The sequence below is a fragment of the Rhincodon typus genome, chromosome 10, assembly GCF_021869965.1.
Source record: "Rhincodon typus isolate 14 chromosome 10, sRhiTyp1.1, whole genome shotgun sequence".
NCBI classification, from domain to species: Eukaryota; Metazoa; Chordata; class Chondrichthyes; order Orectolobiformes; family Rhincodontidae; genus Rhincodon; species Rhincodon typus.
Genome location: NC_063341.1, coordinates 73,188,041 through 73,213,193, shown reverse-complemented (window position 1 = coordinate 73,213,193; position 25,153 = coordinate 73,188,041).

Sequence of the window (25,153 nt, the reverse complement as noted above, 5' to 3'; positions counted from 1 at the left end):
AATTGAACGTGGTTGCCTGGCACTGTGAGCCACTGTGCCAACCAAATATCATACACAAACAGTTTTTCCAGAAATGTTTTTCTCCCCCATTCACCATTTACCCAACATGAAGTTAGACGCATTATTTCATTAATTTACTTGGTTATCTGGCCTACTAATTGCTTCTCTATCTTGTTTCACACTCGTTATACTGCAAACTGAATAGTGGACACTGGTATCGCATTGTTCAGTGAACAAAATCATAGAATCCCCACAGTGTGGAAGCAGGCCAATTGGCCCACTGAGTCCACACCAACCTTCTGAAAAGCATCCCACACAGAACCACACCCCTACCCTAGCCCTGTGACCCTGCTTTTTCCCCAATATCCAGACCACCTAATCAATGGGCACTATAGCATGGTTTATCCATTCAAACTTGCACATCTTTGCATTGTAGTAAGAAACCAGAGCACCCAGAGAACACCATGCAGCATGTGCAAACTCCACGCAGTCACCCAAGGGTGGAATCAAACCTGGGTCTATTCGTGCTGTTAGGTAGCAGTGCTAACCACTGAGCCACCATGGCACCCACAAAAGGAATGAATCAATTTCCTCTCTAATTAGCTTAGGCTTCTGCTCAATAACTTTATTGGAAGGACTTGCATCCCACTATTTTATTGACTGTTTTGTCAATATCGAGCTACTTCTCTGGAAAATGTTCCATCACATCTTCAGCTTTATTTTTAATTTAACTTTGAGCTCTACTTTTCTCAGTAGCCTGTTGCACTCCCTCAGATGGAAGTTCCAGAAACAATCCTGTCATGGATCAGTGACTCCTTCAATTTACCAGACTCTGTCCATGTATGTGCATGAATCTTTAATATGGTCCATCATCTATCAGCTTGTGACTCCAGACCCACAGCAATGTGGTTGACTCCCAAATGCCCTCTGAAATGGCCTAGCAAGCCTCTCAGTTGTACCAATCGCTACAAAGTCTCAAAGAAATGGAGCCGGATGGATCACCTGGCATCGACCTAGGCACTGGAAAAGACAACAGCAGAAACAGCCCTGTCGACCCTGCAAAGTCCTCCTCACTAACATCTGGGGGTTAGTGCCAAAATTGGGAGAGCTGTCTCACAGACTAGTCAAGCAACAACCTGACATAGTTATACTCACAGAATCATACCTTACAGACACTGTCCCAGACACCACCATCACCATCCCTGGATGCGTCCCATCCCACCGGCAGGACAGACCCAGCAGAGGGGGCGGCACAGTGATATACAGTTAGGACGGTGTTGCTCGAGGAGTCGTCAAAATTGATCCAGACCCCATGAAGTCTCATGGCTTCAGGTTAAACATGGGCAAAGAAACCTCCTGCTTATTACCACTACCGTCCTCCCTCAGCTGATGAAATAGTACTCCTCAATGTTGAACAACACTTAGAGGAAGCACTGAGGTTGCAAGGACATAAAATATACTCTGGGTGGGGAATTTCAATATCCACCGCCAAGAGTGGCTCAGCAGCAGTGCTACTGATCAAGCTGGTCGGCTCCTAAAAGACATAGCTGCTAGACTGGGTCTGTGGCAGGTGGTGAGGGAACCAACAAGAGGGAAAAACATACTTAACCACATCCTTACTAATCTGCCAGCTGCAGTTGCATCTGTCCATGACAGTATCGGTAAGAGTGACCATCGCACAGTCCTTGTGGAGACGAAGTCCCGCCTTCACATTGAGGATAATTTCCATTATGCTGCGTGGCACTATCACTGTGCTAAATGGGACAGACTTCACACAGACCTAGCAACTCAAGACTGGGCATCCATGAGACGCTGTGGGCCATCAAAAGCAGCAGAATTGCACTCCAGCAACCCCATGGCCTGGTATATCCCCCACTCAACTATTACCATCAAGCCAGCTTGTCAATCCTGGTTCAATGAAGAGTGCAGGAGGGCATGCCAGGAGCAGTGCCAGGCATACCTTAAGATGATGTATGAAGCCACCAAACAGGACTACTTGCAAGCCAAACAGTGAAAGCAGCAAGTGATAGATAGAGCTAAGAGATCCCACAACCAATGGATCAGATCTAAGCTCTGCAGTCCTGCCACACCCAGTCGTGAACGGTGGTGGACAATTAAGCAACTCACTGGGGGAGGAGGCTCCACAAATATCCCCATCCTCAGTGATGGAAGAGCCCAGCACATCAGTGCAAAAGATAAGGCTGAAGCATTCGCAGCAATCTTCAGCCAGAAGTGCCAAGTGGATGATCCATCTCAGCCTCCTCCAGTGGTCACCAGCATTGTAGATACCAGTCTTCAACCAATTCGATTCACTGCACGTGATATCAAGAAACGGTTGGAGACATTGGATACTGCAAAGGCTACGGGCCCTGACAACATTCTGGCAATAGTACTGAAGACTTGTTCTCCAGAACTTGCCGTTCCCCGAGCCAAGCTGTTCCAGTACAGTTACAACACTGGCATCTACCCGACAATGTGGAAAATTGCCCAAGTATGTCCTGTACACAAAAAAGCAGGACAAATCCAACCCGGCCAATTACCGCCCTATCAGTCTCCTCTCGATCATCAGTAAAGTGATGGAAGGTGTCATCGACAAACTATTAAGCAGCACTTGCTCGGCAATAACCTGCCCAGTGATGCCCAGTTTAGGTTCCGCCAGACTGAGTGTGGCATCAAGGAGCCCTAAAAACTGGAATCAATGGGTATCAGTGGTCAAATGCTCCGGTGGTTGGAGTCATACCTGGCACATAGGAAGACGGTCGTGGTTTCTGGCGGTCAATCATCTTAGCTCCAGGACATCTCTGCAGGAGTTCCTCAGGGCACACTTTTAGACCCAATCATCTTCAGCTGCTTCATCAATGACCTTCCCTCCATCATAAGGTCAGAAGTGGGGATGTTCGTTGATGACTGCACAATATTCAGCACCATTCGTGACTCCTCAGATACTGAAGCAGTCCGTGTTCACATGCAACAAGATCTGGACAATATCCAGGCTTAGGCTGACAAGTGGCAAGTGACATTTGTGCCACATAAATGCCAAGCAATGACCCACCAATAAGAGACAATCTAATCACCACCCCTTGACATTCAATGGTGTTACCATCACTGAATCCCTTACTATCAACATCCTGGGGTTACCATTGATCAGAAACTCAGCTGGACTCACCACATAAACACAGCGGTTACAAGACCAGGCCAAAAGCTAGGAATACTGCGACAAGTAACTCACCTCCTGACTCCTCAAAGCCTGTCCACCACCTACAAGGCACATGTCAGGAGTGTGATGGCTTGCCTGGATAACACCATCCAGGACAAAGCAGCCCGCTTGATTGACACCACATCCACAAACATCCACTCCCTCCACCACTGACGCTCATAGCAGCAGTGTGTACTATCAGCAAGATGCACTGCAGAAATTCAACAAAGATCCTCAGATAGCACCTTCCAAAGTCGCGATCACTTCCATCTAGAAGGACAAGGGCAGCAGATACATGGAAACACCACCACCTTCAAGTTCCCTTCCAAGCCTCTCACCATCCTGACTAGGAAATATATTGCTGTTCCTTCACTGTTGCTGGGTCAAAATCCTGGAATTCCCTCCCTAATGGCATTGTGGGTCAACCCACAGCACATGGACTGCAGCGGTTCAAGAAAGCAGCTCCGCACCACCTTCTCAAGGGGCAACTAAGGATGGGCAAGGAATGCTGGCCAGCCAGCGACGCCCACATCCCACAAATGAATAGAAAAACAATCTACCTAGCCACATATTGGCAAATGTCGACATGCTCCTATGGCACTAATTATCTGCCATCTCAGCAGAAAATCCTTGTTTAGTTAAGCACTGCTGAAGTAAATGACTGTAAACATATTAGTCTGTGATGCAGACACAGCTAATAAAGAAACAGAAGGAGATGGGCAAATAGGGCAGGGTTGCAGAATTGAATAGCAGAGCTGATATGAGGGACTGAACAGCCTACTCCTACTCCGACTTTACTCGATCTGCGGCCCAGACTTATGAGAAATGAAAGAATCGTTTCTTGAGCCAAAGAATTTGGACTGAAGCGGGAGGTAGTTTGTATCTGTAAAGGGCACTGCTCATTGTGCACCATCCAAGCGAAAGGCTGTGAATAAGCTGGATAGAGCTGCAAAACAGTTTATCATCAACTGGTTCCAATCCTCTCAACAAAAACAGAATCCCTTACAAAAGGGGTTAAGTGTTCACAAGTTAATAATACATGGCACAACTTCACTGCAACATAATATTTGTGTCACGGTACTGTCTTAACAGCATTTTATTGCCAATTTTAAGACCAAAGCAGCAATATTCTAGGTCAGCTATCATCACTGTCTGTTTGCTTTGAATCTCAGCGAAGGTATACGCTGAGATTTCTTAAGGGAACAATTTTTGAAAGTAAGAAATGACAGGCTTTTAAAAATAAAAGTTGACATGCATTACAACAAAATGAATGTCAACTTCTGCTTTTTTTTTTATCCCCCTCTCTTCTCCAACGGAGAATGAGTGATTCTGATGCTTTTTCTTCTGTTCTTCACTAGTGAGTATCATGAGACAGACTGGGGAAGAGGGCGACTGTGTAGAAAACCCAAAGTAAAGGAAAGTCATTCTGAGTTGTTGCTCACTAACTTCATTTCGACATCTTGACACACCACGTTTCACTGCCTGCTGAACCCCGAGCCACAGGACTGTCAATCAACTCAGTGTCTTTCTCTTTCTGACAGGTGACAGGCATTACCGAGGCCGAGAGTGCACTCTCTGAGCAGTCATGCAATTCTTTGAACCCCTCAAGGAGGTATTTGTCGACCCTCATAAACAAAGTAGGTGGAATTAAGTTTGCGAAACCTGGAATTATTCAACCAGAGCAGCAGTCCACGTATCGCGCACAGGATTGAGCTCCAATCTCGTTCCACTGTACATTTTGCTCTTTTCAGGCAAAAGCCACGATTCAACTCAGAAAAGAGCGAACCCGCATTTGCTTAGTATCTTATCATATCCACAAGAGAGAGATGCCTTGCAGCCTTTCGTAGCATTAGAGCAGCAGGGCTAGGCCATTCAGCATCTTCGGTCTGTTCTAGCATTCATTTGCTAGCAATCATGGCTGCTCATTGAATTTTACTGTACAGAAAAGGCCCTTCAGCCCATTGAGTCTGCACCATCAAAAATACACTACTACTTACACTAGTCACACTTTGTTATATTAGACCCACAACCTTAATCTTAGAATGCAGCTTAGAAGGAAGCCATTTGGCCCATAATGTCTGCCCTGATTGTTTGAAAGCATGGCTCAATTAATCCCATTTTCCTTACTCTCCCCATTTGTTTCAAATATATATCCAATTGCCTTAAAAGTTATTATTGAATCAGCATCCAATGCCATTTTAGTCACTGGAGATCAGCAATAATGATGAATTGAATTAAAATTGGTAATAGTGAATAGTAAAAATAACTGAAGGAGTTAATGGGACTTAAAGTTAGTAAATCTGTTGATGATTTACACTCCAGAACATTAGAATCAATCACTGTCGAGAAAGGAAACACATTGGTCATCATCTTCCAAAAATTCTATAGACTCTAGATTGGGTCCTGCAGGATGAGGACATCACTGTCTAAGTAACATTCATTGCCCATCTTTCATCGCCAGAAGGCACTTAAGAGTCAATCACAATGCTGTAAGCCTAGAGTCACACATAGGCTGGACCATATACGGACAGCAGTTTCCTTTCCTAAAAGATATTAGTGAACTAGATGGGTTTTTCCAACAACCATTTCATGGTCAAAAACAGAAATTGCTGGAAAAGCTCAGCAGGTCTGCCAACATCTGTGAAGAAAAAATCAGAGATAACGTTTCAGGTTGGGTGACCCTCAGAACTCCAGGTTATGAGAAAAGGTCACTTGACCTGAAACATTAAGTATGAATTTTCCTTCACAGATGCTGAGAAAACTTGCTGAGCTTTTCCAGCAACTTCTGTTTTTGGTCCTGATTCACAGTTCTTTTTGGTTTTGTTTAGCCATTTCATGGTCATTGTTAGACTCTTAATTCCAGATATTTTTTATTGAATTCAAATTCCATCATCTTCTGTAGCAGGATTTGAACATGGGTCCCCAAAACATTACCTGGCTGTTGAGGTTAACAGGCTGATGATAATTCCACTAAGCCATCACCACCCCTTAGTTGAGCCCACATAGCCAGAGCATTAGCCTGGGTCTCTTTATTATTAGTCCAGTGCCAGTACTAGGGAGACAAATATAAATTGCTGGAAAGGCTCAGCATCTGTGGAGAGAAATCAGAGTTAACTTTTTGGGTCGAATAACACTTCCTCAGAACTCAGTGACATTAGCATTCTGCTTTCGTCTCTGCCATACTTTCAAAGTCATATAACAATGTACTAGGGAGCTTTGCTCTCGTGTTTTGGATGTAGATTTAAAAGCCCAGTTATCTTCAACTTTTAGAAAAGCATGGTTTTGTTTTTGAAGGCAAGAAAAGACCTGAACATCTGACTCTTTTATTCACTGATAGTGCACATAAAAAAACAGGCTGTAAGAGCTTCTAGAAATATGTAGAAAGAATATAAATAGATTTCCAGAGGCTAAAGTGGTCAAAGGATATGGGGAGACAACAGGATTATAGTGTTAACATGGAAGATCAGGCATCAAAATGCCGAATGTTGGAGCAAATTCATTGATCAAGAAACGCCTATTCCTGTTTTTATTATCTAAGTTTCTATTCATTGATTAATTGGCAATCTGTCTTCAAATGGGAATGAACACACCTGTAGCTTTAATGAAATTTTATATATTTATGGTTGGAGATGAATGGAATACACAGTTGTCATTTCCCAAACTCCATTCTGATAGCTGGAGCTATTATGAATGCATTGCTCAGTTTCAAAACTCGTGAAGCACTTATCTCACCAGAGTGCTGATGGTCAAAGTCAACAGAATGACTATTTAAGAAGTTATTGCATGACTATTTACATTCAATGTCTTAAGTACACAGGTGCATAGGTGTTTGTTTTTACAATACAGACCACTTGAGTGTATTTTAATATTTTATGATCTGATGTATTTGAATTTGACACCTCAGTTAGATCTTCAGAAGCTTATGAATAACCATGGTAAAAGATATCCTGAGGTCTGCCCATAGTATATACTGAATCAATAGCTATGATTTACCGATCACATACAGCCTCTATTCTCCTGTGATATAAATTATTATGATCATTTGAAATTTGGTATTTTTGCATTTGTCCTGAAGAAGGCAGGTTGCAAAGCCTCTGCAATATGATTTTCTTCTCAGAAGTAATTGAATTCTGTGCAAAGTTAAATCTAAATTGCCTTTTCAACCTATTTATTCTTTTGTAGAAATCTATCTTCAAAACTTCCTTCTGATTGTTATGTCATGCTTTATGGTCTTTAATGGACCTCGTGATCCTTTAGGAGACACAAATAAAAACAAAGTGCTGCAGCTGCTGGAAATCTAAAATAAAAGCAAAAAGTGCTGGATAAACTCAGCAGGTCTGGCAACACCTGTGGTGAGATAAGCAGAGTTATCATTTTGAGTTCAGTATGACTCTTCTGGAGAACTGGAAGGAGCTGTTGACAAAGCGGGATCAAAATTAAATGGCACAGATGATGAGTGTGCCCTGAGGAAAATACAAAGGCAGTGAAAATGCTGGTAAAGGAGAGACAGAGATGTAAAATAGGTGTTAATCTTAGCTTTGAAAAGGAGAAGGTGGGTCTGCCATAACTGGTGGTACAATATTTTCTCCAAAACATTAACTGAGGTCCTGTCCAACTTCTGGGATGGATTTAAAAGGTTCAAAGATAATTTTAAGAAGAACAGAAGGGATTATCCTGATATACCATTCAATATTTATCCCTCAATCAACATTAAAAAGAGAAAACAATCATATAGTTCCTAGAGTGTAGAAATGGTCCATTTGGCCCATCAAGTCCATACTGACCCTCAAAAGAGCATCCTACCCAACACACCCTTATCCTATCCCTGCATTTTCCTATGGATAATCCACCTCTATGAACACTGCAGGGCAATTTAGTATGGCCAATCCACTCAACCTTCACATCATTGGACTGCAGGAGGAAACAGGAACACCCACAGGAAACCCATATAGACAGTCATCTGAAGGTGGAATTGAACCCAGGTCCCTGGTGCTGTGAGGTAGCAGTGCTAACCAATGAGCCAGCATGCTGCCTAAGGAGATAAAGTGAAAACAATCAAGGCTGACACTCTCGTGCAGTACTGATGGAGTGCTGCACTGCCAGAGATGTTACCATTTAGGCATCTGTTAAATTGAGGCCCTATCTACCCTGGCAAGCAGACATAAAATATCCCATAATATTATTTTGAAGAGGAACTGGGGAGTTATCCTCAATGTTCTGGCATCTATTTGTCCCTCAATCAATATCACATTAACAAGCTATATGGTCATTATCATATTCATGTTTGGGGGAGTTTGGAATGTGCAAATCAGCTGTCACATTTCCAACAAGACCACACTTCAATCATATGTAAAACGCCTAAGATGTTATATACTTGCATGTTCTTTCCTTTTGTAGTCTCTGTTCAGCATTAAATCCTGCTTATTGTCTTAATAGTTAACATCACCAGTTCATACAAAGCACTAGTATCAAAGAGATTGTACACAGTAGGAAGCAGGAGTAGACAAGCAATCCTTTGACAGGGCGTTAATATAAAGTTTGCATAATACTGGAATATATTGAGGAAATGATCGCTGTGGTCAAATTTATCAGATTGTCTTATATTTTGATGCCAATCCTCTCCATCTTCAGTTGTTAATTGACACAAAATGATAGTTTCCATATGCATGAGCTGTACAGAATATTGTTAGGGAACTTTTGTAATACTGTGTTCAATTCTGGTCTCCCTGCTATAGGAAGGAACTTGAAAGGGTGCAGAAAAGATTTTCAAGGATGTTGCCAAGGTTGGAGGGTTTGAGCTATAGGGAGAGGTTGAATAGGCTGGGAATATTTTCCCTGGAGTGTCGGAGGCTGAAGGGTGACCTTATAGGGGTTTATAAAATCATGAGGGGCATCAGGTAGGGAACTGATTTCTGAGGAAGGGTCACCGGACCCGAAACGCTAACTTTGATTTTTTTCACAGATGTTGCCTGAGCTTCTGTTTTTGTGAGGGGACTAGAGGGCATAGGTTTAAGGTGAGAGGGGAAAGATGTAAAAGGGACATACAGGGCAACGTTTTCACACTGAAGGTAGTGCATATATGTAATGAGCAGCCAGAGGAAGTAATGGAGGCTGGTACAATTACAACATTTAAAAGACATCAAGATAAGGGCTAAATGCTGACAAATGGGACTAGATTAATTTAGGACATCTGATCAGGAAGGACGATTTGGACCAAAGGCCTGTTTCTATGTTGAACAGCTCTATGACTCTATATGTATTTACATCTTTACTTGGCCTCTTTGATGACATTTATTCCTTGAGAATCTTCCAATTTCATGTTGCAAAATTCATAAACGTCTTTGAGCTTCTGAGAATCAGATTCTTCACAACATTTGGACTCACTTCTAAAAAGAAAAGTGAATCGCAAAGGCTGAAATGTCAAAAGCCACACTCTCAGATTTTTACTTTCAATATGAGTGTACATTGAATAGCACTGCAGAGAATGTGGCCATTGAACCATTTGTTCCTGTGTCATCTCTTTGAGCTGTCTAATTATTTTCACTCATCCCCTAGGCTTGTGCCCATTAGACCCATTAATTTCTCCCAATTACTTTTGAAAAGTTGTTTTTCAATCTGCTTCCACCATACCTTCTAGCAGTGCATTGCAGATTAATACTGAAGAATGTGCAAATTTAATATGGAAGAATGTGCAAACTTAACTTGTTGTACAAGGGTGCATCTTTTGCAGTCAAAGTTTCTTGTTCATTGTGAAGGTGTTGAAGCAGTTTTGTCCCTTAACCAGCTAGAACATAAACTCGTCAGCTCTTTCTGGTGAAAACTTGTTACTTATTTTTAGGTAATGCTTGAGGTTTTTTTTTCTTCACACTGGAGATGTGGGCATCACTGGCTAGGACAGCATTTATTGCACATCCTCAGCTGCCTTGGAGAGGGTGGTGGTGAGTTACCGTCATGAACTGCAGCCATTCAGGGACATCCACAGTGTTGGTTGAAGAGGGACTTATGGGATTTTGATACAGGGACAGTAAAGCAATGGTGATATAATTCCAAATCAGGGTGGTGTGTGACTCAGAGGTGAACTTGATGGTGGTGATGTTTTCACTATTTTTTACTGCCCCGCTGGATTGTGGAGGTTGTGGCTTTGGAAGGTGTTGTTTAAGGAACCTTGGTAAGTTATTGCAGTATATCTAGTTGACAGTACACACTGCAGCCACAGCACAGCATTAGTGGAAGGATTGAATGTTGAAAGTGGTGAAGGGAGTGTCAATGAAGCAGGTGACTGTGTCCTGGATGGTGTCAGGCTCCTTGAGTGTTGTTGAAGCTGCACTCATTCAGGCAAGTGGAGGACATCCCATTTCATTGCTAACCTGTGTCTTGTATATAGTGGAGGGAGGTATCTCAACTAACTAAATAGAACAATGGTTTGGATGAGAGAGAGCTGGATGAACACAGCAGGCCAAGCAGCATCAGAGGAGCAGGAAAGCTGATGTTTCGGGCCTAGATCCTTCTTCAGAAAGATTTGGATGAATAGGTTCTGTTGAAAAGTAGTCAACGTGAAAAGTTTGAAGTTTTGTCCTTTCCATGGATGCTCCTGAGAATTTGAAATGTTTTCTGAGTTGTATTTTAAGTTGATTTAACTTTGTACATAGATAAAACCAAGACAAATAAAGTTATTGTTGATCAAGGCAATTTTATTTTCTTAATTACAGAATACATTAGTAATTTTAATTATCCCTGCAAATCAGAGTAACGGGCAGGTGTGAGAGGTATGAAGTTTAATAATGGGGGCTAAAATAATTAACAATTTTTCATAAATTTGAGAAATTGATATGCAAGTAATTATTTCAGTCATTAAAAGGAACAAACTTAAGCAACCTACACACTTCAGGATAAATATGAAAATGTTTTATAAAATGCAGTTTAAACATTATACCATTTAATATAAATATACATACACAGACAAATCATTGTACTCAAGCAGGTGACTGGAGTTAAAAGAATGGAAATAGACACTTGAAGACGAAAGCAGTTTTTCTGTGATAATATTCTCTTTTTTTTTCTTTTGTATATGACCAGTTTGTTGCACTGTGTGGTCCCTTCTAAGTTGCCATGAATGGGCGTGGCATTGAGTACGAGGGCTGTGTGCAGCCTATTTGTTTCCTTCTGTGTATGTTCTAATTGCTATGTGATCCACATTTCCCACAGGGGATGTTGAATATGGGGTAAAATGGAAAATTAAAGTGGGATTGGCTAGCTTGCTCTTCAATAGAGCCAGACATGACACCAGGTTATAGTCCAACAGGTTTATTTGAAATCACAAGCTTTCAGAGCGCTGCTCCTTCATCAGGTCACCTGTTCATATGCTCATCTGGAAGCCTTTTAAATGTTGTAATGATACAAGCCTCCCCACGTCCACTGGTAGTTCATTCCATACATGCACCACCCTCTGTATGAAAAAGTTACTCCTCATGTCCTTTTTAAATCTTTCCCCTCTAACCTTAAATCTATGCCCTTTTGTTTTGGACTCCTCCTCCCCTGGGGTAAAGACCTTGGCTATTCAACCTATCCATGCCCCTCATGATTTTATAAACCTCTATAAGGTCACTCCTCAGCCTCCAACGTTCCAGGGAAAATAGCCCCAGCCTATTCAGCCTCTTCCTCCTCCAGTCCAGAATAGGTTTCATGGGAGCAAAAGGAGAAGAGACTTTAATGGTTACAGAGATAGTAGGAACTGCAGATGCTGGAAAATCTGAGACAACAAGGTGCAGAGCTGGATGAACACAGCAGGCCAAGCAGCATCATAGGAGCAGTAAAGCTGACGTTTCAGGCCTAGACCCTTCATCAGCCCGAAATGTCAGCTTTACTGCTCCTATGATGCTGCTTGGCCTGCTGTGTTCATCCAGCTCTGCACTTTAATGGTTACAGCACCTTTTACAACTTCAGGGCAAAAGTCAAGTTTGCATTTTTTCAAGCATAACTATTCCTCTGTTGTAGCTAAATTGGACACAGCAAGCACACATTTACACCCAACCTGAGAGGGAAGACTGATCCCTTAGTATAACACCTTAGCCAAAAAGGCAGTGCAATATTCTTTCAATTCTGCCCACTGGCATGTCAAACTAGATTTTCTGCTGACATTCCTGGAATGGAACTTGAACCCACAGCCTTTATAATTTGAAAGAAGTATGTTACTCACTAGGTTGTAACAGACAACAAATCTCCAATGCCTCTTGTGAGAAGGTACATAGTTGGGCCTTATCTCAGAAAATAAGCCAAACACACTTAGAGGAGACAGTGTTGTAGTGGTAATGTCACTGGACTGGTAATCCAGAATGCCCAGGGCAATGGCCAGGGGCCATAATTTTTGAATCCCACCAGAGCAAAAGGTGAAATTTATCTGGAATAAAGAGCTCACCTAATGGTAACTCTTTAAAAATATTCATTTATAGGATGAGGACATTGGTGGCTAGGCCAGTATTTATTGCCCATCTCTAATTGCCCAGAGGGCAGTTAAGTGTCAACCATATTACTGTGGGTTTGGAGTCACATATAAGGGTGGCAGCTACATTAAGCCTGAAAGAATTGCGGATGCTTTAATCAGGAACAAAAACAGAAATTGCAGAGTTGGCAGCAGCTGTGGGAAGAAAGCAGAGTCCAGTGACTCTTCATCAGAACTGTTAGCATCTAGGAAAAAGTGGTACTTATGCACCTCTGATGAACAGTCATTGGACTCAAAACATATATTCTGCTTTCTCTCCACAGATGCTGCCATAACTGCTGAGTTTCTCCAACAATTCCTGTTTTTGTTTCAGACCTTCAGCATCCGTACCCTGTTTTACTTAATTCAGGGACTATTTCATCAAAAGTACCTCTACTTTTCTAAATTCCAGTTCCTTCTCTTCAGAGCCCAGAGGTGAGCTGGATAGTAATTTTGGTTGTTTGGCTGTTTGAAATTTTAGCTTCTACCTACCTACATGACTGAAATAAATTTGTCTGTCCGACTGCCTGTGATCCTGTCCTCGATTCAAAGTGCTGGGCCAAGGAGGAACATTGCATTGGTCCACATTTCTGTTCAAAGCCCTGCAGTGGTTTTCATTGCCCACCCTCCCAATCTTGCCACCTGCCATGAAGTGTATTGGAAGGATATATTGGCTGTTCATCAATGTGTTTGGGCATGAACAGAACACACCTTATAGACAACAAGAGACAACATTGGATTCAAACCTGGACCTTCTAGCTTTTAAGTTAGACCCAAGTTCTGGATTGAATTAAAAGTTATTTCCAGAATTTTGAGACTTGTTCCTTCTACACTCACAGAGTTTGAAAGAGACAGATCTGTTTCTGCTTGGAAACTTTCAGAGATCTGAGTGCAATTGTCTTTCTCTTAGCTCTGTGACAAACTATAACTTATTACTGTGCACAAGAACCTCACTGAACCATATTTACAGGACTATAAAAGTTCACTGCCCCATAGATATTCATTTGACCCATTTTATCTGCACTAGTCCTTTGCTTGAGCAATCCAAATTTAATCCCACTGTCCCATGTTGTCCCTCTAGGCTCGTTTCACACTCTACTTCAAATATTCTCAGAAGCATTTTCTTCTGTCCCCAAATGCTAAAGTGATCTCTGCCTGAAAAACCTGCTCAGGAAAATCATTCCATTTTTAAACTTATCCTGCACTGAAATGTTCTGCAATCTCGTTTACTGCTTTTTTATTAATTCTAAATTGTTATCCCTTCCTCACTGATCTGCAAGGGGAAATAATTACCCTCAGTTCAATCAAAATGCTTAAAAACCTCTAACAGTCTTGCCTAAATGTTGCTGGAAATGGACACGTGTTGCCAAAGTTTTTCAATTTTTAACCTTAACGACCAATGCAAGAATGCTAATTTTCAAATGATTACAATAATGAATGTTACTGATGAAAAGAGTGCTGATTGGTTAACTCCGATTGCTTGAGGTGTTGCCATGGAGAAAGCAACAGGGAACTATAGGCTCCCCGAGCTCCTGGGCAATACAAAAAAATGGTGCAATACCTGAACATATCCCCTTTGTTTGCAGAGTATGGGTCCCTTTGAATGAAACTTTGTTACTTCTAACAATTGTAAACAGAGTCATAGAGTTATACACATTGGAAAGAGAGCCTTCAGTCCAAATTGTCTATGCCGACAAGAACTAGTCCCGTTTTCTTGTGTTTGGCCCATATCCCTTCAAACCTTTCCTATCAATGCGCCTGTCCAAATGTCTTTTAAACGTAGTAATTGTACCAGCCTCTACCATTTCTTCTGGCAGCTCATTCCATACACAGACCACCCTCGAGGGGAGAAAGTTGCCCTTCAGGTCCCTTTTCCCCTCTCACCTTTAACCTATGCCCTCTAGTTCTGGATACCCCGTCCTTTGGAAAAGGACCTTGGCTATTTACCTTATCTATGCCCCTCATGATTGTATAAATGTCTAAAAGCGCCAGCCTATCCAGCCTCTCCTTATGGCTCAAATTGTCCAGCCCCAGTAACATCCTTATAAATCTTTTCTGCACCATTTCCAGATTCATAACATCCTTCCTATAGCAGGGCGACCAGAACTGTAAGAGTACTCTGAATGTGGTCTTACCAATGTCTTGTATAGGCTGTTACATGACTTTTCAACTTCTGTACTCAATGCTCTGACCAATGAAGGCAAGCATGCCAAATGCCTTCTTCACCATCCTGTCTACCTGTGACGTCACTTTCAAGGAAGCATGTACCTGTACCCCTCAGTCTCTTTGCTTGACAACACTCCCCAGAGCCCTAGTCTTAAATGTGAAAGCCCGGCCCTGCTTTGTCTTACCAAAATGCAACTCCTCACATAAACAATGAGCAAATGGAATTTGAAATTTGGCATCCTTGTGTTTGTCGTGATGAGTCCAGGACAAAAAAAACCTCTCTTTTTCCAGTAGAAGTAAATAATTCATCCCTCTGCCTTTTCTATTTCAATGGAATTGCACTTTCCCAATTCTCCCCACTAAAGTCTACATAAAGCTGGCATCACCCTGGTGAAGCTACAGTCTCTATTGCTTCCTTATCACAGAATCGTTGCACTTAGCCCTTTCCTGCATGTACATTCTCTCCAAATTAACATTTCGCTTAGCACCATATTCCTGCCTTCTCCCCAGAACCCTGCACATTCTTTCTTTAAAAATAACCCTCCAATTACCTTCTGAATGCTTCAAATGAAAATGCTGCCATCACCTTCTTGGAGCATTCCGGATCAACGACTCACTGTGTGCAAACATCTTTCATGGTGCATCAGGGTGGCTCAGTGGTTAGCACTGCTGCCTCACAGTGCCAGGGACCTGGGTTCAATTCCACCCTCAGGCAACTGTCTGGGTGGAGTTTGCACATTCTCCCCGTGTCTGTGTGGTGCTCTCGTTTACATCCACAGATGTGCAGAGTATGGGTCCCTTTGAATGAAACTTTGTTACTTCTAACAATTGTAAACAGAGTTATACTCATTGGAAAGAGAGCCTTCAGTCCAAATTGTCCATGCCAACAAGGTTTCCCATACTGAACTAGTCCCATTTGCTTGTGTTTGGCCCATATCCCTTTAAACCTTTCCTATCCATGCGCCTGTGAATTAGCCATGTTAAATTGCCCATGTTGTTCAGGGAAGTATAGATCAGGTGGGTTATGAAGGAATGGGTCTGGGTGGGATGCTCTGAGGAGAAGTGTGGACTTGTTGGGCTGAAGGGCCTGTTTCCACACTGTTGGAATTCTATGAACTTTTAGCTCTATTACTGTTTACTTTAAGTATGTACGTCTCATTCTTGGTCCATCAATGGGTAAATCCATTTTTTCCCTATTCACTTTGTGCAGATGATTTTGAATACTCCAATTGCATCTCCACATGGCCTTCTCTTCTTCGATGGAAACAATCCCAATCTATCCAGTCTATATTCAGAATGGGAATGCCTCTCCCTGAAACAGTCCTTGTTAGTCTCTTCTCTTTATTTATGTCAATAGGAAACTTAGATTCTACAGTAGAGGAAACATGTATGACTTTAATTTGGAGTTGTATTTCTATTTTATATGTATTAAATAGGGGAAACATAGTTTGAGTTTCTTTCTGTCAGCTCTGTGTGCAGCACCAGATTCTCTGGAAATGTGCTTAAGAACATACTACACAGAACAGTACAACACAAGAAGAGGCTTTTTGGCCCACCATATCTGGACCAACCACAAAACCATTCTAAACTAATCCCATCTGCCTGCACAGGGTCTATATCCTTCTATTCTCTACCTATTCATGTATCTGTCTAAATGCCTCTTAAATGTTGTTATTGTATCTCCTTCTACCACATCCCTGGCAGCACGTACCACCATCTGTAATAAATTTGCTTTGCACATTTCCCTTAAACTTTCCACCTCTCACCTTAAACCTATGCTCCCTAGTATCTGACATTTCCACCCTGGGAAAAATACTCTGACTATCAACCTTTGGTTATACAGCTGTAATGTAACTTCTTTCTCTATTCTGTAACTAAGGATTCGAACTGAGTACTCTGTACCTAATGTGGCACCATGTGTTAGTGACATTGTTACACTGTAATTAATCTGTAGCTGAAGAAGCTGTACCTAGGTACCTTTGTACCTAAGATGGAGCGTTAAATGTCGATTTATAGACTTTTCACTTTACTCATTTGAGTACATGTGACAATAAAGCTAATTCAAATCACGTCAATTCAACCCTATCCATGCCTCTCATAATTTTACTTACTTCTATCAGGTTGCCCCTCATCCTCCGATGCTCTCGTGAAAGCAATCGAAGTTTATCCAACCCCTCCTTATAGCTAATACACTCCAATCTCGGCAACATCCTGATAACCCTCTTTTGCACCGTCTCCAAACCCTTTACATCCTTCCTCTAATGTGGCGACCATAACTGCACACAATACTCCAAATGTGATCATAGACCATAGAATCCCTACAGCATGGTAACAGGCCCTTCGGCCCAACAAGCCCACACCAACCCTTAGAGTATCCCACCCAGATCCATCACCCTATAAGCCATCTAATCTACACATCCCTGAACACTATGGACAATTTAGCATGGCCAATCCACCTGACCTGCATATCTTTGGACTGTGGGAGGAAACCAGAGCATCCAGAGGGGATCCACACAGACACGGGGAGACTGTGCAAACTCCACACAGACAGTCACCCGAAGGTGGAATTGAACACGGGTCTCTGGCACTGTGAGGCAGCAGCGCTAATCACTGAGCCACTGTGCCATGCGATGTAACTAAAGTTTAATACATGTACAACATGACTTGCAAACTTTTATACTTAATGCCCAAACGGTATTGACATGAACTTAAACGAGGTTTTTAAAAAGCCATGAGTTGAATAGGGCAGTGTAGAGAAAAAGACAATAAGTTTAACAATTATTCTTTGACACAAGGTGACAGAGACAGAAACAAGTTTCCTTTTAGAAAAGCAAGAAGTCCATGAGAGTACAGATTCCCTGTCAGAAAGAACAGGTCTATGACACCCAAAATCCTATTTCCTTTGCAATACCCAAAATAGTTTGAGCTAAAATAGTCCTGAATGGCTTTGTGTTGGTTTAAGTAGTAAGTGTTGGAAAACACAGGCCATTGAAGAGGACCTTGGCGAATCCCTGTTAAGAAACATTGAACAGTGAGAGCAAGGTGCAGGGCTGGATGAACACAGCAGGCCAAGCAGCATCATAGGAGCAGAGAGGCTGACGTTTCGGGCCTAGACCCTTCATCAGAAAAGGGGGAGGGGAAGGGGGTTTTGAAATAAGTAGGGAGAGAGTGGGAGGCGGATAGAAGAGGGATAGAGGAGAGGATAGGTGGAGAGGAAACAAACAGGTCGAAGAGGCGGGGATGGGGCCAGGAAAGGTGAGTGTAGGTAGGGAGTTAGGAAGGGGATAGGTCAGTCCAGGGAGGACGGACAGGTCAAGGGGGCGGGATGAGGTTGGTCGGTAGGAGATGGAGGTGCGGCTTGAGGTGGGAGGAGGGGATAGGTGGGAGGAAGAACAGGTTAGGGAGGCAGGGACGAGCTGGACTGGTTTTGGGATGCGGTGGGGGGAGGGGAGATTTTGAAACTTGTGAAATCCACATTGATACCATTGGGCTGCAGGGTTCCCAAGCGGAATATGAGTTGCTGTTCCTGCAACCTTCGGGTGGCATCGTTGTGGCACTGCAGGAGGCCCAGGATGGACATGTCGTCTGAGGAATGGGAGGGGGAGTTGAAATGGTTCGCGACTGGGAGGTGCAGTTGTTTGTTGCGAACCGAGCGTAGGTGTTCTGCAAAGCGGTCCCCGAGTCTCCGCTTGGTTTCCCCGATGTAGAGGAAGCCACACCGGGTACAGCGGATGCAGTATACCACATTGGCAGATGTGCAGGTGAACATCTGCTTGATGTGGAAAGTCTTCTTGGGGCCTGGGATGGGGGTGAGGGAGGAGGTGTGGGGGCAGGTGTAGCACTTCCTGCGGTTGCAGGGAAAAGTGCCGGGTGTGGTGGAGCTGGAGGGGAGTGTGGAGCGGACAAGGGAGTCACGGAGAGAGTTGTCCCTCCGGAAAGCAGATAAGGGTGGGGAGGGAAAGATGTCTTTGGTGGTGGGGTCGGATTGCAGATGGCGGAAGTGTCGGAGGATGATGCGTTGGATCCGGAGGTTGGTGGGGTGGTACGTGAGGACGAGGGGGATTCTTTTTTGGTTTTTATTGCGTGGACGGGGTGTGAGGGATGAGGTGCGGGAGATGTGGGAGACACGGTTGAGGGCGTTCTCGACCACCGAGGAGGGGAAGTTACGGTCCTTGAAAAACGAGGACAACTGAGATGTACGGGAGTGGAATGCCTCATCCTGGGAGCAGATGCAGCGGAGGCGAAGGAATTGGGAATAGGGGATAGCATTTTTGCAGGAAGGTGGGTGGGAGGAGGAGTATTCTAGGTAGCTGTGGGAGTCGGTGGGCTTGAAATGAATATCGGTTTCTCGGTGGTTGCCCGATATGGAGAGAGAGAGGTCCAGGAAGGGGAGGGAGGTGTTAGAGATGGTCCAGGTAAACTTAAGGTTGGGGTGGAAGGTGTTAGTGAAGTGTATGAACTGTTCGAGCTCCTCGTGGGAGCACGAGGCGGCGCCGATACAGTCATCAATGTAACGGAGGAAGAGGTGGGGTTTAGGGCCGGTGTCGGTACGGAAGAGGGATTGTTCCACGTAACCTACAAAGAGGCAGGCGTAGCTTGGGCCCATGCGGGTACCCATGGCTACCCCCTTTGTCTGTAGGAAGTGGGAGGAATTGAAAGAGAAGTTGTTGAGTGTGAGGACGAGTTCGGCTAAGCGGATGAGGGTATCAGTGGAGGGGGACTGGTCGGGCCTGCGGGACAGGAAGAAGCGGAGGGCCTTAAGGCCATCTGCATGGGGAATGCAGGTGTAGAGGGACTGGCGGTTGCAGGAAGAATCATTAACCAAATAAATAACATTGATGATGTTGTTGGAAAGAAACTAAATACATCATGCCCACTGAACAAGGAACTGAAAGTGAATACAGGGTGAACCTTTACTGAGGTTTGAGTATCTATCAGGTTATTATTGAGCATAGAAAGGCTAAATCCTTACTTAGAATATTTGTAATAACACAATGTGTAGTTGGTATATAATGTAAAATAGTTCATTTTGCCCCTTTTTGTAAACTTTCACATTTTTTTGTTAAAAGTACATTGGCAGCCTCTTGTGAATTTGTTCAGTGACTGATCACCACAGTAATAAAAAATTACAAAAATGTAACTTATGGGTTATCAAGCCAGGATTCATTCTGCGGTCTGTCAGCATCATACCCATTTATTTAGATTATCTCTCCTGCTCTTCCAACCAAAATGTATTACCTTACATTTCTTTGCATTGAACTTCATCTGCTTCCACACCACCAACTTTCTTACATCCTTTTGAAGTTTTTCCTTATTGTCCTCATAGTTTACGTTGTTTCTGAATTATGAATGTTAAAATTGTGCCCTGTAAATCAATGTTGAGATCATTAACATGGATCAGGAAAAAGCAAAGGTCCTCGTACTGACCGTGGAGATCTCTCCCACAAACCTTTCTCAGCCTGAAGAATATCAATTAACCATGACTGTTTCCTGTTACTGAGCCAATCCTGTATCCACATTGCTATTAGAGATAACAAGGTGTAGAGCTGGACGAACACAGCAGGCCAAGCAGCATCAGAGGAGCAGGAAGGCTGACGTTTCGGGCCTAGACCCTACGAGCAAATAACAAAAACTTGGGGGGAGAATGACCAAGGATTAGTGGAGTAAGATTCCATCAGGTAGAGTTAATATCCGTTCATTGACTCCATCTATACTTCTTGCTGCCTTGGGAAGGCAACCAACATAATCAAAGACTCCTCTCACCCCAGTTATAATCTCTTCCAACCTCTTGTGTCAGGCAGAAGACACAAAAGTTTAAACACACGTACCAACAGATTTAAGAACAGCTTCTTCTGCACTGTTATTAGATTTCTGAAAGGACCTCTCAAATTTTGAATTTAGTATTGATATTGTTCTCTGTGCACCATCTCTACAGCCTAACATAGAGATCGTATTCCTCACTCTTTTCCACTACCCTGATGTACTTTGCATGGTATGATCTGCCTGAACTGCACACAAAACAAAACTTTTCACTGTACCTAGGTGCATGTGACAATAATAAATCAAATAACAAATGTTTTTTTAATAAATGTTGAAGATATCGGCAAATCAGTCTAGGTTAACCGACATAAGACAGAAAACAGAATGAGTACTGCTTCAATAATGGTCAAAAGGGCAAAAAGAATAAAATGTGATCTTTAGTACAAAGCAATGCAAGTATTTACAGTGTAGGAGTTTACCACAGTTATAAGTTCAGATGACTGGTAAATACTGAGCAATCCTGAAGGGCAGAATTAATATGTTTTTATTCAGAAGCATATAAAATAACTCACAATGGTGAGGAACTAAAAACATTTCTACTTTTTTGAATGAGTGCAACCAGGTTTTCTTTTGTTTGGTCTATTAGGAAGCACAGGCGTATGACAATGAAGCCTCTCTGCTCCTATGATGCTGCTTGGCCTGCTGTGTTCATCCAGCCCTGCACCTTGTTGTCTCGGATTCTCCAGCATCTGCAGTTCCTACTATCTCTGACAATGAATATTGTCTGGCATATGTTTAACTGCAGGTGCAAAGAGATATTGAGCAAGTCAAATTCAGTTTGGATCAAGTGTTCAGGAATTTACTGAACCTCCTTATGTAACCAGCAGATTTACCTGCCGTTGTCAATTGGCCAGGATACTAAAAAGGATACCAGTTAAGAGTATAAATATGCTACTCCAATGACAAGATAGGAATGTACAATAGGTGGAGTTGATGGGGAACTTCCAATTTCATTTAAATCATTTCCTAACTGTTCTATTCCAGGTTTACGACCTGGTTGACATTGGAAGAGGGCCACTTTGTGACAAGCCTCTCTAAATTGTTATCATGTTTTAAAATGAAAGCAGGATATGTAAGCCTTGGTTACAACAGGATAAGTGACCAATAGACTAATGTAAATGCAAATGTACTGTTTCTCAAGCAATTTATTCAGTGGCGGTTTGGATCTTTGATGTGTTCATGAACAGGAATGGTCAAAGTGCAAAGTTTAGAGGGATGGGGTTAGTTAAACGTTCACGTCAGAATGCAATGAGAAGAAGTCTGGTGGCATACTAGGAAATATCGTTGGACTACTAATCGAGAGATCCAGGTAATTTTCTGGGGATCCCAGTTCAAATCCCACCATGACAGATGAAGGAATTCGAATTTAATAAAAACCAAGACTTAAGAGTCTAATGATGACAATGAAACCATTGTCGATTTTCGGAAAAACCCATCTGGCTCACTAATGTCCCTCAGGGAAGGAAACACTCACCCTCACCCAACTTACATGTGACTCCAGACCCACAGCATTGTAGTCAACTCTTAACAGCTCTCTGGGATGGGCATTAAATGCTGGCCTAGCCAGCGATGCCCTCATCGAATATTTAAAAATATGAGAATGTCACTGAGCCTGCATTTATTGTACACCCCTGTTTGCTCCAGAGATGGTGGTGGTGAGTTTCCTTCTTGAATTGCTGTAGTCCATGTGGTGTAAGTAAGCCTGTAGTGGCACTGGGGAGAAATTTTCAGATTTTGACCCAGTGACGGAATCGCGATATAGTTCCAAGTAATGGGGGAGTATGACATGGAGTGGAACATGCAGGTGGTAGCATACATCTGCTACCTTTATCCTTCCAGATGGCACAGGTTTGGAAGGTCCTGTCAAAGGCAGTCTTGGGAGTTACCACAGTGCACCTTGTAGCTGGTATACGCTGTATGTGGGTGGTAGAGGGAATGAATGCTGAAGATGTTGGATGAGGTGCTGAACAACCAGGTTCCTTCATCCTGGATTTTATGAAGCTTGTTTGCTGTTTGAGCTACACCAACCCCAGTATTCCATTGCTCTCTTGACATGTAGACTGGGGAGATGAGAGGTGAATTATTTGCCACAGTATTCCTCACTTTTGATCTGCTCTTGGATCAATAAAAAGAACATTAGCAGAATGATGGATAAAAATGAAAAGGAGTAGAGGGGGCCCGAATCGGAGGGTGAGTGTAGCCCATCTCCCAGATGCTTGCTTGATGAAGCAGAGATGGTAATGCCTGAGGTGCTTATTCGTGTGGGAAGACCTATTAGTTTGTGCAAGGTACCATCCATATTGATCAACACTTCAACACTTTGGAAATGAATGTAGGTTAGGAGCTGGTACAGTAAATAACTATGCCATTTCTTCCTCTGACAGCAGATGGCACAGTTATGAACCAATTCTCTTGTACTAGCCTTAGTTAGCTGATTGATATCAGTATAATCTAAGAAGTTAATATGTGCTGGTTGTTGATTACTCTGTTATACTTTGTTCCATGCTATACCATTGTATTGACCAAGCCCATTACCTAATTAGAATTCACACAATTTTTAACATTCTATTATCAATATTTTTGTTATTTAATATCTTCCATGTTCCTTCATGTCCTAGACCTTTCCTTTTGTAATTTTCCCAGCCTTTCCCTTTCAATCACTTAAAAGCTTGACTACAAGTTCCAAACCCACCACATCTGCTGCAATATATTAAGTTCACTTGATTAACTACAACCTGGAATAAGAAAGCGAGTATTAGTAATGATGAGCATGAACCTGGATTATCAAATGTATTCATCTAGTATACTAAAGCCCATCAGGAAAGAGAATCAGCTGTCCTTACCCAGCTGACAGAGTCAGGATTAATGAGGTATTTTCAGGTTAGCGTATGCAACTAGTTGAGATCTAAAAGGATCGGTTCCAGGGCCTCAAAGAGTGACTTGGAAGAGGAGGCAAAATGTAATGCATCCAGATATGCTGATGAAGCAAAAATAGGTAGGACGGCATATTGTGATCAGGCCATGAGGAATCTGTGAAGGGCGTATAGATGAGTTGAGTGAATAGGGGATTGATAGGGGAGGCGATATCCTGGTGGTATTCTCGCTGGCCTGTTAATCCAGAGACCCATATAGCATTCTGGGGACCTGGGTTTGAATTCCACCATAGCAGATGATGGAATTTGAATTCAATAAATATCTGCAATTAAGAATCTAATGATGACTGTGAGTCAATTGTGAGGAAAAAAGCCCTCTGGTTCACTCATGTCCTTTAGGGAAGGAAACTGCCATCCTTACCTGGTCTGGCCTACATGTGACTCCAGACCCACAGCAATGTGGGTGATTCATAACTGCCCTCTGGGCAATTAGGGATGGGCAATAAATAGTGCCTAACCAGCGACACCCTCATCCCTTTAATGAATAAAGAAAAAAAACATGGTGGAAACCTGGCAGATGGAGTTTAAAGAAGAAGATTGTGAGGTCATGCACTTTGTTTGGAAGAATCAAAAGGCAGGCTATTATTTAAGTGGAGAGAGAGAGAGACCTGTAACTTCAGTTATAACTTCACAGAAGTTTGTAGCAGTCACAGACCATAGGAGATTAGACTTGGGTATATATTTAGAGTTGCACTAATAATTCACCAGTGATATTGACCCCACAAAGGGCCAGGTAACGATCATCTCTGACAAGGGAGAATCTGACCAACTCTGCTTGACATTCAGTAACATTGTCATTGACAAATTCCCCACTCTCTGTGACAACAAAGTTCAGAGCTGGATGAACACAGCAGGCCAAGCAGCATCATAGGAGCAGGAAGGCTGACGTTTCGGGCCTAGACCCTCCATCAGAATGTCTTCTATGACTAAGTCATTTCTGTATCCATCTTACTAGCTCACTTTGGATCCCATGTGACTTCATATTTTGAATCAGCCTATCATGAAAGACCTTGTCAAAGGCCTTGCTAAAGTTTATATAGACAACATCTACTGTCTTGCCTTCATCAATCATCACTGTCACTTCCTCAAAAAACTCGATCAAGTTTGTGAGACACAATCTTCCCCGCATAAAGCCAGGCTCCCTATCATTAATAAGTCTGTATTTTTCCAAATGTGAGTAAATCCTATCCCAAAGATCTTCTCCAATAATTTCCCTACCAATGACATAAGATTCACCAGCCTGAAATTTCCCAGATTACCACATTGCCCTTCTTAAACAAAGAAGAAATATTGGCTATTCTCCAGTCCTCTGGGACCTCACCTGTGACTAAAGAGGATACAAAGATTTCATACAAGGCCCAAGCAATTTCCTTGAGCATTCTGGGATAGATCCCATCGGGTCCTGGGGACTTGTCTAACTTAATGCTTTTCAAAACACCGAACACCACCTCTGTTTTAATAATGACACGATCTAGAATATCAACATACCCCTCCTGAAACTCACCATCTATCATGCTCTCCACCTATCCTCTCCTCTATCCATCTTCTATCCGCCTCCCA